This window comes from Mastigoproctus giganteus, chromosome 2, assembly GCF_048544385.1.
Source record: "Mastigoproctus giganteus isolate SK-2022 chromosome 2, ASM4854438v1, whole genome shotgun sequence".
Taxonomy (NCBI): Eukaryota; Metazoa; Arthropoda; class Arachnida; order Uropygi; family Thelyphonidae; genus Mastigoproctus; species Mastigoproctus giganteus.
Window position 1 is genome coordinate 64,380,077 of NC_143576.1, and position 15,879 is coordinate 64,395,955.

Below are 15,879 nucleotides of genomic sequence, written 5' to 3' on the forward strand. Positions count from 1 at the left end.
AAAAAAGGTAAAGGTAAACTGCAGCCATTATCAATCCACTGCATGATGAAAGCCTCCTCAATGATTCATATTGAGTGAAATGGACCAGAATCTGCCATGCTGGTCCAGTGCGGGTTGGCAGATTGACCGATCCGTATTTAGTAGTCAGGGGCTTGAACCCCGGTCTACTCAATGAGCGTGTGTTATTGCACTTCCGCTCCTGACCACTCGGCTATGGAGGACAAAGGGATAGTCAGTCCAAATTATTGGATAAAGGGATAGTGAATCCAAATTATTGAACATAAAGATAAGGAAAAAATATTTTTTCCATCGCCTACATCACCACCCAGACATGGTTATTGTTATTGTTATTTGTTTTTTAGGAGCATTAGCAACTAAGGCCATATTGCTCCGGGGATATGCGGTGGTCATTCCCTGACCTTTCCGCATCCTCCGTATTTGGTGGGCACGGGCTCGAACCCCGGTCTAATCAAGAAGCGTGTGCTATGCACTGCTGCTCCTGCCCACCTGGCTACGGAGGCGCCCCCAGACATGGAAGAATTATCCCATGCTGTACCCTTTCCTTTCGGCACTAATGAAACCCCATTTGGGTGTCGAAGCTTACAACTCATTCCTTTCTTCATCACACCTGTCTAAAATGTGAGTCAAATGAAGAGTGGATTTCGGGCATGTAAGCATACCCAAAATCAGGTTAGTAGTACAGCATTAAATTCAGATGATATAATGCCTTTAGCAAATAAGAAATACACACATGCAAAAGAATCAGCAAAAGGATGCTATATAAAGAAAGACTTCGAATATATGGGCTGTAGCAAGGAACCTTAGAGGAGACTTAATTAAGGCGTATAAGGCTCTGTGAGGAGAAAGTAAAATGAATGAGAATGAAATTTTCGCTGTTATAAATGATTCCTGAACTACAGGCCATAAATTCAAATTATAGGTGAAGAGGTTTAGGATGGACTGCATAAGTTTTTCATTTATCAAGCAAGTTGTTGATTACTGCAATAATATGCTTCCATGGGTGGTTGAGACGGATAGCCTATAAACGATGTAACTGTTTTTAATGGAGATTACTGTAGAGGTAACAAATGACAAAAGTGGGGGAAAAAAAAATCAGGCAATTTAAAATATGTGAACAAAGCAATATGTTCATTGATGTCACATTTTCTACCTGATTCTACCCCCCCCCCCCTTTTTTTTCCATTTGTTAACCTCTACGGCAATCTCCATTAAAACAGTTACATCATTTAGCATGTTTCCTGCCTCTGATGCATATAAGAATTAAAAAGCCACAAATGATGTGATGTACTGGTTATAAATTCCAGACTTACTTTTCAATCGTTATTTATGAATTTTTCAAAATATTATCATTAAAGACATTGCTCCTCAACATATGTTATATCATTAAAGACATTGCTCCTCAACATATGCTATATTATAGAACCTATGAGGCTTTTTATACCAACTGCGAACTGTTCAAGGATTAGACCTCAATGGATGTTGTGTGTTGTTTGGTTTTTAGGAGCATTAGCAACTAAGGCCATATTGCTCCGGGATATGCGGTGGTCATTCCCTGACCTTTCTGCATCCTCCATATTTGGTGGTGACGGGCTCGAACCCCGGTCTACTCAATGGATGTCAGATGAACTAATGAGACTAATCGCATTAGGGGCAACCACAGGGAGTAATACCCTTGATCTGATTATCAGCAATGATTATTCATGCATTAAGAATTTGCAGATAAACGAACCACTAGGTGACAGTGATCACAATGTACTAATCTTGGATTTACTTAAAGATGTAACTACCATCAAGGGTAAAGGGAATTTTTTTTTTTTTCATAATGGTGACTACAGTGGTCTCAGATAGTTTTTAAATTCTATACAGTGGGATCAACTGATGATGTTGCCTTCAGGGGACTTAACCTTGGAGGCTACTAGGCTTTTCCTACCAACTAAGAAATACTGTTCACGGTTCAGTCCTAAATGGATGTCAGATGAATTGATGTGGCTTGTGGCAGAGAAGAAAAATGCATGGGATGCATATAAATTATCAGGCCACACAGAAGCCTATGGCAGATATAAGCTAGTCTGTAATCAAGTCACAAAGGAGGTTAGGCAGATTACGAGAAATCTTTGGCAAAGGACGCAAAGAAAGACTTCTTTACTTATGTAAACTCTAGAAAGAAGGGGATGAATCAGATTGGTCCACTTAACATGGATGGTTCGACGATTGATGATCCTGCTCAAGTAGCTGATAAACTGAATGATTAATTTGCATCTACATTCACCCATGAGGAGTTATTCAAGGAGGAGAATGACAGAAGTTTATCAAACTCTAACAGGGAGCTAAATGATTTTGTAATAACTGAGAGCAAAGTGGAGGAGAAATTGTTGAAGTTAAACGTAAAAAAGGCACTTGGGGCAGATGGAATCTATCCAGTTATAATGAAGGAGGCAGCAAGGAAAGTAAGTATACCTTTAGCTATAATTATGAGAGCATCCTTAGAGTTATGGACTGGAAATGTGCAAATGTATCCCCAATTCACAAAGGGGGGTCAAAGGGTGACACAAATAATTATAGACCTGTTAGTTTAACTTCTGTTCCTGGGAAAATGATGAAGTCGCTGGTTAAAGAGGTGATACAGGATCACCTAGCTCAGACACAGCATGAATTTGTTAATGGGAAGTCTTATCTGCCCAATTTCATTGGATACTATGATGTGGTCACAAAGGAACTGGATGCAAAAAATAATTTTGATATCATATACTTGGATTTCAGGAAAGCTTTTGATACTGTTGCACATGGAATACTGCTGTAGAAATTGGAGTGGTATGGCATTAAGGGCAAGTTACTGCAATGGATAAAGGGTGATTGAGTGGAAGACGGCAGAGAGTGGTAATAAATAGACACTGCTCTACGTGGACTAATCTTATTAGCAGAGTCCCCCAGGATTCAGTTCAGGCTTAATGTCCAAGTTTGCAGATGATACAAAGGTTGGCAGGGTTGTTAATGACCGTAAAGACAGTATGCTACTGCAACAGGATCTATAAAAGTTAGGCAGTTGGGCTGAGAAGTGGGAACTGAAGTTTAGCATTGACAAATGCAAAGTACTGCAAATGGGTAGCAGTAACCCAAGAGATATGTACCAACTGTGTGGTACTACATTCAGAGAGGTGGAGAATGAAAAAGACCTGGGGATAATTGTGCAGCATTAAAATATAAGCTCTCTCAGCAGTGCAGATGGGTGCCAGAGCAGGTCATGGAGTTTTGTCAATGATATATAGGAATTTTGCAAGCAGAGACAAGGAAGTGATTACCCCCTATGTATAAGGCAATGGTTAGCTCACACCTTGAGTACTGTATACAGGTCTGGAGGCCTCGTTTTAGGAAGGATTGGTGAAATTGGGTGCACTTACGAAGAAAGGCTTAAGTTCTGCAAGTTCCAGCATCTAGAGACTAGGCACCTGCGAGGTGATCTGATCAAGGTGTATAAGGCCTTGAATGGTTTGAGCAGACTCAGTGCTGATGGGATTCTTCCGCTTGCTCAGATTAAGAACCTGAGAGGAGCATAGATTCAAATTGAGGAAAGACAGTTGTAGAATAGATGTGCGGAAGTTTGCCTTTAGCCAGCGGGTAGTTGATTGCTGGAACAGACTTCCATCTGTTGTTGTGGAAGTTGATAGCTTAAATAAATTTAAGGCTAAACTAGACAAACATTTGGAGTGACTAGATGGGTGAAATGGGAAGTGTTTTTTTTTTTTTGGCTGATGCTGTATAAGCTTGCTTTCTTACATCATATGCCTCAACTAATGCTAACTATGTTTTAGTTATTGCAATCCTGCTCATGTTGATAACAAACTGAATAGGTATTGTGCATCTAGATTCAAATGTAAGGAATTTTAATTCCTTACATTTGAAGGTAGATGCAAATTCTTTAGCTTACAAATAATTTAGCTTACAAATTGTAACAGTAAGCTAAATTATTTTGAGACATCTGAGAGGAAAGTGGAATAGAAATTGTTCAAGGTTAACATAAGAAAGGCAACTTGGGGGCGCAAAAGATTAATCGAATTATATTAAAGGAGGCAGCAATGGTGGTAAGGCAACCTCAGGCGAGAAGGAGATTCCTGTAAACCTCACATAGCTCCACATCATGCAAATTATTCATGCCTATAAAAGTTGTTATATGTTGTTGTTATTTGGTTTTAGGAGCATTAGCAACTAAGGCCATATTGCTCCGGGATATGCGGTGGTCATTCCCTGACCTTTCCGCATCCTCCGTATTTGGTGGTGACGGGCTCGAACCCCTGTCTAATCAAGAATTGTGTGCTACGCACTGCTGCTCCTTCCCACCTGGCTACGGAGGCGCCTCATGCCTATAAAAACACAAGTTGCGACCACATCACTTCATTTCTGTTTTTTGGCTTGCTCAGCAGGATAGCAACATCTCCAGTACTCACGATGACCTTGGGTCCATTGTCATTTAGATGGTTCATTGAGATGGTGGGCTGTTGACTGACTTGAAGCTGGGCAGTCACAGGTGGAGGCAGCACAGTGTCGTCTTGGCACTATGGAAGTGGTTTCAGGAGAGAGAGGAGCCATTATTGCTTGCCAATGTTATCCGAAGGTTATGTCAACCAGAACAGACCACTATCTGGCTCTAAAAGCAAGATGGAACCCCAATGTCCTGTCATAAACTGGCTCTTGAGGTTGCTGTGGACATAGGTAAAACTTTAACAACAAGACCATGTTAAGAAGGCTCAATTCAAGTGGACTCTTTGCAAGGAAGCCAGTGGTTTGTATCCCATTAACCCCAAATTACTGCAGAGCTCATCAAAACTGGTGCCATGAACATGTGGCTTGAAGCCTTGAAAATGGGGTACATGTTTGTTCTTTGATGAATCCCGTTTTAGCCTTCAAACAGATTCTAGACATGAAGGAATTTACTTATGCATGGGTAATGCAGCACACATAATTTCTACTACCAATGTAGTGGCCCATTATGACCCACGTAGTTCATATGCCACTAAACCTCAATACAAACAAATAAACTACCAATGTAGTAGTTTTAATGCATCATTTTAATTATATATCATATTTTGAATACCTTTACAATGAGGGGCCAAAAAACCTTGAAACAGTGCCATCTGGGTGGTAGTATCCGCAGGGAATAAGTAACAATAGCCCTATCCGTAGGTGAAGCGTTACTTATTCAAGGCCGACCGGGCTAGCCGGGTGGGTAAAGTGCCTGCCTGGCAACCCAAAGGTCGCGGGTTCGAATCCCGCCTCGGGCTTGGATCAAAGTACTGCAAAAACCTTGTGAGGTGCATTATGGCCACAGAAGCCGATGCGCCAACAACTACCAAAAACAAAACACAAACAACTTATTCAAGGTGGAGTAATACCATGGCTGGGGCTTACAATACCGGTCAAAATCTTAATACCAATATTCCAAAAACGAACGTTTTTCCTCAATAAATTTTGATGACAGTTAATACAGTAGGGAAAAAAAAAAAGTACTGTAATCACTTGAATTTTTAAATAAACATTTATTGCAATAATAAATATTCTGAAAAAATCATTAAAAATACAGTTATTCTAAAAACAAAAAAATACAAAAAATATATATTGTTACTGCAAAGTTTAGTTATGTTTAAGCATCCATACTACCTGTCCGAATAAAGTGAGCTCTTAAGAAACATAAGCAATCAATAGTATGATCATTAAAAATGGATCTAATTTTAGTACATATTTGATTAGTGGCAGAAAACGCCCTTTCGGATTCTATTCTGGTACTGAGATAATCGTATATGATCTCAGTCCATATTTTCTAGGCTTTGAACTTTTTTAGCAAAAATAGTTAAAAGTATTTCATTAATTTCCGACTCAAGTTCATCTTTTAAAATCTCATTGGAGTCAGGCAATTTCTGATTTTGGAAAGAATTTGTGGAACCCTGATGTTCTGTTCCATGTTGGGCTTGCATGGTTGAATTATGTTCATCATTTTCTGAAAGAGAAAGACGTTTTATTAAGCGAAGTATAATTTTCACTATAGTATCTTTACTGAGTCTGGGATAGAGCAAAGAGTGGGGATAAGGAATAAAGAGAGCAAAGAGTGCAGTTAAGGAATTTGTCATATATAAATGAGAAGAAGAGAAGGTTTTTTTTTTTTTTTTTTGATTTGGTAGTTGTTGGCACATCGGCTTCTGTGGCCATATTGCACCTCCCAAGGTTTTTTGCAGTACTTTGATCCAAGCCCGAGGCGGGAATCGAACCCGCGACCTTTGGGTTGCCGGGCAGGTACTTTACCCACTCGGCTAGAAGAAGAGAAGGACAAACCAGATCGGATACATATGTAATTGCATGGTATACTATTAGATACGCATACTGATGTTGCAGATGAACTCGACAATTACTTTGCATCGATATTTACAGAAGAAAAACCCTTCGTGTCAATGAGAAATTATGGGGGAGAAGTTGAAAAAAATGTAATTAATGATGTTGAAATTTCACATGTTGATTTAATGAGAAAACTTTCACGCCACACAGGTGAGTAAGGGTATATGCCATCATCCACTCACCTGTGGATGATGGCATATACCCTATAATCTTAAAGGAGGCGGCAAGTGAGTGAATTGATCCATTAATGCTAGTTATGAAAGCATCACTGGACTCAGAAGAGGGATTCCATTGGATTGGTGTAAATTGGAATATAAAGGCGATTCTAGGAGTGTGAGCCAACGTAAGCAGGGGTCGAGGTGTGGCGCCCACACCACATGGAGGAACGCCGCACCTCTATGTTACCAGGCAGTACTAGGTGGTAGATGACTCTCATCAACCGGTGAAATACCACCACTTTGCTTATTGGAGGCTTGAAGTGGTGTAACCCATGTTTAGTCTCTAGAGCTAAGTTCCGGCCAACCCTTCCCTATCTCTTCCATCATGCAGTATGATTGATGATTTTTGAGGTTATGATGAATGTCGTGGCGAGATCCAATATTCCTTACATTTCGAGGGTACAGCTCTAAAACGGTGTTCGCAGGCCGGCCGCTAGATAGTACACCGGACCAAACCTATTGGTAACTCTCTAGGAGGCTTCCGGATCAGCTAGTGTATAATCTTGCTACCTCTACTCTGCCAGATAGTGACTGGAGGGAGTCCGAGTAGTGTGTATGCGGGGAGCATTGTCGAGGCCACGTTATGTCAAGGATCTGGGTATATTCTTACCACGTGTATGCCATATCCAAAAATTTCATTACTTCATACAGCATGTCCCACACACTTTTTCTTACTATTGAATACACCATGAATTGTCAAACTAATAGAGCAAGCTTATCTGCGAAAAGATCTAAACCTCCCAAGCACTTCCTGATTCATTTCACAAATATACGTAGTCTCAATTCTAATCTCAACGATGTCCATTTTCACTTGCAGTCTGCCAAACCCCATGTACTTTTTCTGACACAATCTCAGTTATCAGTTCATTCAACTACTGCTCATCACAGATGCCCAAATTATTCGCTGTATGATTCCTTTCGCCTCAAAGGTGGTACTTGTGTGTATGTCCATTCTGATATTCCCTGTCAGAGACTTGAAAATTTGGAATCTCCTCTCTTTGATCTTCTCTGGCTTAAAATATCTCTACCTCATTGTGTCAAATTCATCTGTTGTCTCTACCGTTCTCCCAACTCCACTAATCACCTGGAGCTCTTTGACTTCCTCTCTTTGCAACTTGACTTTCTCCAGTCCAACTTTCCTAAGAGTGAGGTAATTCCTTGGTGATTTTAATGTTCACAACTCCAGCTGGCTTCCATTTTCTAGTCACACCGACCCAGAAGGTCGAGATGCTGAGGCTTCTGCAATTACTAATGACCTAGCACAGATTGTTCATTTACTTACAAGAATACCAGACAATCCTAGTCATACAGCCAATACGCTTGATCTTTTTCTAACAAACAACCCTTCTAAGTACACGGTCAAAGTGAGAGATCCTTTAGGCACTTCAGATCACAACTTCGTGATTGTCTTTTCTCCAATGGAACCTTTATCTCATGGCTATTCTTAACCTCGTGTTGTTTGGCATTACAATAATGCAAAATGGGATGACCTGCGAGACTTCTTTTCTTCTTTTCCCTGGTCAGATTACTGTTTCAAAACTTCTGAAGTCAACATTTGCTCAGATCGTGTCAGTGAAATTATTCTTGCAGGAATGGAATCCTTTATCCCACACTCCACTTTAAAATCTCGTCCTTAATCTAAACTTTGATTTTCCAATAAATGTGCCAAGGCTGTTCAAGAGAAGAATGTTGCATATCGTAATTGGCTTGTTTCTAATTCTTCAGTTTCATTTTCTGCCTACAGCAAAGCTCGCAACAATGGTAAAGCAGTTATTAATCAGTCCTAACTAGAGTTTGAACAGGCTAAGAGAAAACTTGCTTCTTGCCCTAATGGTAGCCGAGCATTCTGGTCTCTTGCCAAAGCTATTGGCCGCAACCTTTGCCCATCTCTGCTCCCACCTGTCCAAACCAGATGGTTCTGTTGTCACTTCAGCCAAGGATAAAGCTGACCTGCTAGCATCCCATTTTTCTTCCAGCTCATGTATTAATGATCTTGGTAAAACACCTTCCACCATTCCCAACACACTCCATTCAATGCCTCCTGTGGTCTTCCGTCAAAAGAATATCAGAAGGATTTTGACGAATCTTGATGCTAAGAAAGCTCCAGGTCCTGATGTCATTTCTCCACTTGTTCTCAAAACCTGTGCTCCTAAACTTACAACTATTCTTTGCCGCCATTTTTCACTTTCTTATTCCAAAGGTGCTTTTCCTTCTGATTGGAAATTTGCTCATATCCAGCCAGTTCCTAAAAAGGGTGACAAATCACTCCCATCCAATTATCGTCCCATTGGAATTACGTCTACTCGGCGCCTCCGTAGCCAGGTGGGAAGGAGCAGCAATGCGCAGCACACGCTTCTTGATTAGACCGGGGTTCGAGCCCGTCACCACCAAATACGGAGGATGCGGAAAGGTCAAGAATTGACCACCGCATATCCCGGAGCAATATGGCCTTAGTTGCTAATGCTCCTAAAAACCAACAAAACAAAAACAAAACAAACAACAAAACGTCTACTCTTTCTAAAGTAATGGAGAAATCAATTAACCGCCAACTCTTAAACTACCTAGAAACCTTCCGTCTGATCAACGATCGCCAGTATGGATTCCGTCAGTGTCGATCCACTGGTGATATTCTGGCTTGTGTTACCCATTTATGGACTAATTCAATGGAAAGGTTTGGTGAAACACAAGTAGTTGCTCTTGACATCTCAAAGGCTTTTGATCGTGTTTGGCATAAAGGTCTTCTAAACAAGCTTCCATCTTATGGTTTGCCAAGTGTTTTTAGTAATTGGTTATCCAGTTTTCTCTCTGATCGCTCACTGAGGGTGATGGTAGATGGCTCTCTGTCTTCTAACTTCTCCACTAATGCCAGTGTCCCCCAAGGTTCAGTTCTTTCCCCCACTCTTTTCCTCTTGTATATTAATGACCTTCTTCCATTGACTGGAAATCCTATCCATAGTTTTGCCGATGATAGCACATTGCATTCCACTTTCCATTTTGAGAAACCTTGTCCTGCTCAATCAGCTTCAACTTCTCGAAAATTTGCTGCCAATTCCTTAAATGCCGATCTTCAGGTAATTCTCCAGTGGGGCAAACACAACTTAGTTGATTTCAACCCTTCTAAAACTCAGTCTTATCTTATATCTTGCAACAAGGATTCTTCTGCTCCTACGCTTATCTTCAGTGACATTCCGATTTCTAGGCAAAATGATATATCTCTTTTGGGGATTACCCTTACTTCTAATCTCTCTTGGCACAAGCATATTACAAATATTGGCGCATTATGGCCTTTGCTGTCCTTGCGCCGTAAAGCCCCAAAACAAACATTACAAATATTGCTTCCTCTGCATCTAAAAAACTTGGTTTTCTCTTTCGCTCTCGGCGTTACTTTTCTTCCAAACAGCTGCTCACTCTGTATAAATCGCAAATCTGCCCTGCCATGGAATATTGTTCCCACATCTGGGGTTGTCCCCAAAACCTCTCTCAGGCTTCTTGATTCCATTCAGAAGAGAGCAGTTAGGTTAATTAATGATTCATCTCTAACAGAGTCTCTCCACTTGCTTTCTCATAGACATACTGTTTCTGCGTTTCTGCTGCATGCCTCTTCTACAGATACTTCCATGGGCACTGTTCTTCTGAATTGGCTTCTATAATTCCCACTCTCTCTTTCAAAACAGTCCGAACACGTGCTGCCACCAGCCAACATTCATTTACTGTCCAACTTCAAACCCACAGAACCAACTTTTCACCTTCCTCATTTATTCATTTAACTGCCGTTTTCTGGAACAACCTTCCTTCATACGTATATCCTGAAAATTACAATCTACAGAACTTCAAGTCCAATGTCAACAAATATCTTCTTTCGTCTTCTCAACTTCCAACCCAAGCACGGTACTAATAACTATAGGTTCTAATACCTTTCGTGTTTGGGGTTCACATAAAAAAAAAAACGGGAAATTACCGACTGGAAAATCATGGAGGCAATGATCAAGGATGGAATTTAGGATCATTTAGATGAAAATGAAATTCTGTAGGATACACAGCATAGTTTTTTAAAATGGAAAATAATGTTTAACAAATCTGGTTAGCCATTTTGACAGATCACTCGTCAAAATGGATTTAGAGAATAATTTCAACATTGTTTATTTAGTTATCAGCAAAGCATTTGATTCAGTCCCACATGAGCGGTTACTTTATAAGTTGGAGCAGGCTGGAATCATAGGGAAAATCCTTAGATGGATAGCACGATGGCTTGAAGGCACCAGGCAGGGGGTTGTGATAAATGGTTATTCCTCAGATTGGGTTAATGTAAGAAGCGGGGTTCCCCAAGGATCAGTATTGGGACCACTGTTGTTTTTGATTATCTTAAATGACGTCTATGAAGGTATATAGGATGTGATGTCTAAACTTGCAGATGATGTAAAGATCAGTAGAGTAGTTAATAAAGCAGAGCTTCTTCAGAGTGACCTAGACAGACTTCCGAGATGGTCAGAAAAGTGGCAGCTATATGCTTTAATTCAGCAAACTGCAAGGTCTCACACCTGGGGAATAGCAACCCCAAAATAACTTACACACTTGGTGGAGTTTAACTAAAATCAGTAGTGGAAGAAAGGGACTTGGGAGTTATGATACAGTCAAACATGAAGTTGTCGGAGAATTTTGGACAGGTTGCAATGTTGCATGGTGTCCTATGTAGAGATAAGGACATCATAATCACATAAAGGTGATTTTATAACCTTTATGTGATTAAATTATAAACAATTTTTTTTTTTTAAATTAGTACTGAAAATCCCGGTATTTTTGGATCAATACCGGTATTTGAATACCCGAAAAAAATGACCGGGATCCCGGTATTGTAAGCTCTAACCATGGCAACTCATTGTGAAGGTATTCACAATATGAGATATAATTAAAATGGTGCATTAAAATTACCTTGGTAGTAGAAATGACGTGTGTGCATTACCCATGCATAAGAAAACTCCTTAATACTCTTGAGGGATTTAGCCAAGAAATATCCTTTAGATTCTAGACATTATTTCATTTGAAAGAAAGGGACACAGGGTGGAGGTGGCGTTCTCATGTAGGGTGGAGTAATGATCCGTGGTGGCACCCCTCTTCATGTTTTTGATAACTGTGCAGAGGTACCGAGAACAGAACCTTGAACCTTATGTGTGACTTTTTAAAAGTGCAGTTGCCACCCAGATTTTCTTTTCATACACAACAATGCCACTCCGCATAGAGCTCAAATGGTGGAGGAATATCTTGAAACTGAAGATATCCAATGACTGTCATGGCCAGCATGATCACCAGACTTAAATCTGATCAAACATGTGTGGGGACACCCTTGAGCATCGGATTGCACACCAACAACCACTCCTTGGTCAGTTGGTGAGCTAAGGCTGATGGACGAATGGGATTAGTTGCCATAGAATCTTATAGATGCACTTCTATTGAGCATAGTTCACTTTTATCAGGGGATCATGAGCCATAATGATGTCATGTGACCATATTTTCTAGCATCTTGTATTGACTTCTGTAATGTGACCTTTTTTGGTAATTCTTAAACATGTCCGAAGTTTCTTGCTGTCTCCTCATTTCATATAGTACACCTATAGTACCACAATACCAAATTTTGCCCTGCTTCATCGACCATCTGCGCAAATTACATCAGTTTTTTTGTTCTGTTAATTTTGTCGAGCAGTGTAGTATCTAATCAGATTGGTCAGACAAGACCAATTGACAAATCATCCATGCTACAACTGCATTCCCCTCTGGATGGTCCTGCATTAATCCATTAACGCCATTATTTTACCTGGAACAGAAGTTAAGCTAACAGGTCTGTAATTACTCATGTAACTCATGCTTTATGAGTTGGGGATAGATTTACACATATGCAGTTCACAGGAACCTTCTCCGAATCTAAATCGATTTCTATGTGGATACTCGGAATTTGCATTCCAGGATGCCTGTTACATCAATATCAAATATTCAGTGTGTGGTCTGAGGAAGAGGGACATTGTCCCTCTTCCTCAGACCACACACACACACACACACACACACACACACACACACACACACACACACACACACACACACACACACACACACACACATTCACCTTTGGCGACACTGTTCACAATAAAGTATTCATGAAAAACATTTTGTTCTGTTACTTTTGTCATGTAGTGTATGATGCAGTAACAAAGGAACTGGATTCAACAAATAATTTTGATATTGTTTATTGGATTTCAGCAAAGCTTTTGATATTGGTGCACATAAAAGACTGCTGTACAGATTATAGCAGTGTGCCATTAAGGGCAAATGGCTGCTATGGATAAAGGGATGGGTGAGTGAGAGAAGATAGAGAGTGGTTATCAATGGACACTGCTCTTTGTAAATTAATGTTATCAGTGGAGTCCTCCAGTTTTCAGTGCTTGTTTTCTGTATTTATTAATGATATTGATGAAGATACATCAGGCTTAAAGTCTAAGTTTACAATGGTTGACAGAGTGGTTAATGGCCATAATCAAGGTATGCTACAGCAACAAATCTATTAAAATTAGGCAGATGGGCTGAGAAATGGCAACTGAAGTTTAACATTGACAAATGCAAACTCTTGTGTATGAGTATCAGTATTTCCAGATTAATTTACTAACTCAGGACAGAGGAAAATGAAAAAATTTAGCGGTAATTGTGCAGGCAGATGTGAAGTTCTCTGAGAAGTTCAGACAAGCTGCCAGGGCAGCTTATGGGGGTTTTGTCAAAAATGATACACAGGAATTTTGCTAGCAGGAATAAAGGGGTAATTATCCCAAGGGGAAATGGTTATGTGACATCTTGAGTACTGCATACAGGTCTGAGGCCCTCATTTTAAGAAGGATGTGCATCTGCTGGTACAGGTGTGGAGAAAAGAAACAATATTAGTGAAAAGAACAAAAGGTACCCTTACCAAGAAAGATTTCAATTCTGCAAACTGCAACATCTAGAGACTAGGCACCTGTGAGGTGATTTGATTGAGGTGTTTCAGGTTTTCAATAGATTGAGCAAGCTCAAGGCTGATGACATTGTCCCTCCTCCTCAGACCACACACACACACACACACACACACACACACACACACACACACACACACACACACACACACACACACACACACACACACACACAACTTCAAATTGAAGATGGATGTTTGTTTGTAGAATAGGTGTGTGGAAATTTGCATTCAGCCAGCAAGTCTTGTCTTTGATTGTTGAAATAAAGTTCCATCTGTTGTTGTGGACGTGGGTAGTTTGAATAAATTCAAGAAGGAGCTAGACAAAAGTATTGTAGGGGCTGGACAGATGATGTGTGGGAAGGTTTATTTTGGGCTGATGCTGTATAAGCTTACTTTCTTGCATCATTTGCCACTACAAACACAGAAAATTACAGCAGAGTGGATATATTCTCTCAAACATAGGTGCCAGCAAACATGTTAACATTCATGTGTCAAAAATGGGCTTTATCCCACTGCTGTTATAACTTTGACACAAAACTGTTCTAAGTTATGAAAATATGTTTTGACTATTAAACAGCAAGAGAAACAGCATCTGCATATAGTTGTTGCTAACTTTGAAAATGATTTTGTACAGCTCTGATAACAGAACTACACAAAGCAATTGGTCCAACTGCACTATGTATAATGCTGATTACACCTAGCACAGTCATGATGGAGAAAAATACAATTCTGAAAATAGGAATAAAGCTTCAAAAATAGGAATGAAGAGCATGAAGTTTATATGAAGCTTCAAAAATAGGAATTGAAGAGCATGAAGTTTATATGAAGCTTCAAAAATAGGAATGAAGAGCAGATTTTGAAAATTTATTTTTGTTTTTTTTTTGCATGATTGAAGATTTCAATCATGCATTGAAAGAGAAACATATTTCATCATTATAATGTTGTTGTTGTTGTTATTTGGTTTTTAGGAGCATTAGCAACTAAGGCCATATTGCTCCGGGATATGAGGTGGTCATTCACTGACCTTTCCGCATCCTCCGTATTTGGTGGTGACGCGCTCAAACCCCGGTCTAATCAAGAAGCGTGTGCTACGAACTGCTGCTCCTTCTCACCTGGCTACGGAGGCACATCATTATAACGTAAAATGCCACAGAATTCCAGCTGTAGATATTATTGCAAATGCAATAAGATTGAGTTTACAATGGTTTACAATGGTAAATACCAATCGGATTTTCCACCGAATAATGACCTTAGAAAAAAATAAATTAGAAGAACTTAAATCTAGATTATTCGTGCAACAAAATTTCTTCATGACACCTAATTTACAATTAGTATCATTTAAAGTGAGTCATCTTTTTCTGATGGTCAATTCATCAAAGATGCATTTTTAGAAATAACAGATTCTGTTTTTGAAAATGTTAAGAACAAAAATGAAATTGATATTTATTTAAAGTATACCCAGTATAAATAAAATAAAATAAAATATTTCCAGAAGCTTTCGGAACTCGTGTCCCTTTCTCAACTGACAGAATTTTTGAATACATTACAAGCAAAGTGTGGCACGTTACTCATTCGTCATTGTTGTAGCACGGACGTGTGCTGCCTTGCGCCAGTGATCATCCATCAATAAAACGGTTGTCTCCAGGATTGGATGTATACGCATGCCTTTCTGGCGATTTAATGCCTTAGGGTTGTTCATTATGTTTAGTGACTCTAGCCATAGGCGGTGGCGAAAGTGTCGCGCGTGGTCCACTATCTCAAAGTCGCGCTTGGGGTCAAGATCGTGGTTGGTAGCCCAAAAATGTTCTGCAAGCGCGAACTGGTCAGTTTCGGCAAGCCGGATTGCTCTGTCATGTTCCGTGAGGCGATCCTGGAGACGTCTCGATGTCTCACCTACGTAGCAACTGTTACAGGCCCTACAGGTGATACGGTACACTACATTGCTGCGTAAGACAGGTGTGACAGGGGTCTTCACACTGGAGACAAGTGAACGTAGGTTCCTACCTGGTAATTGTACACATTTTATGTTGTAACTTCTCAGGATCTTCGAGATACGTCCTGACACTCCTGGATAGTACGGAATGTAGGCGGATGATATGCCGACTTGCTTCGGAGGTCTTGGGTTGGAAGTAAGTTCTTGTGCCTGTAACAAGCATCTGTTTAGTACATGGGATGGATAACCGCATCTGGTTAAGTCCGCCTTCACACGGGAGATCTCGTTACGTCTAATTGTGTCGGTGCTGGAATGGCTCCAGGCCCTGGAGAACA

The 15,879-nt window shown here is 40.1% G+C and overlaps 1 protein-coding gene across 1 annotated transcript in view; it reads left to right on the top strand.

Annotated features, from left to right (window-relative positions):
* The window catches only part of LOC150089320 (sodium channel protein para-like), a 2,114,826-nt gene that overhangs the window by 2,034,496 nt on the left and 64,451 nt on the right, over window positions 1–15,879 (top strand). The gene's annotated exons all lie outside the window — the stretch shown is intronic.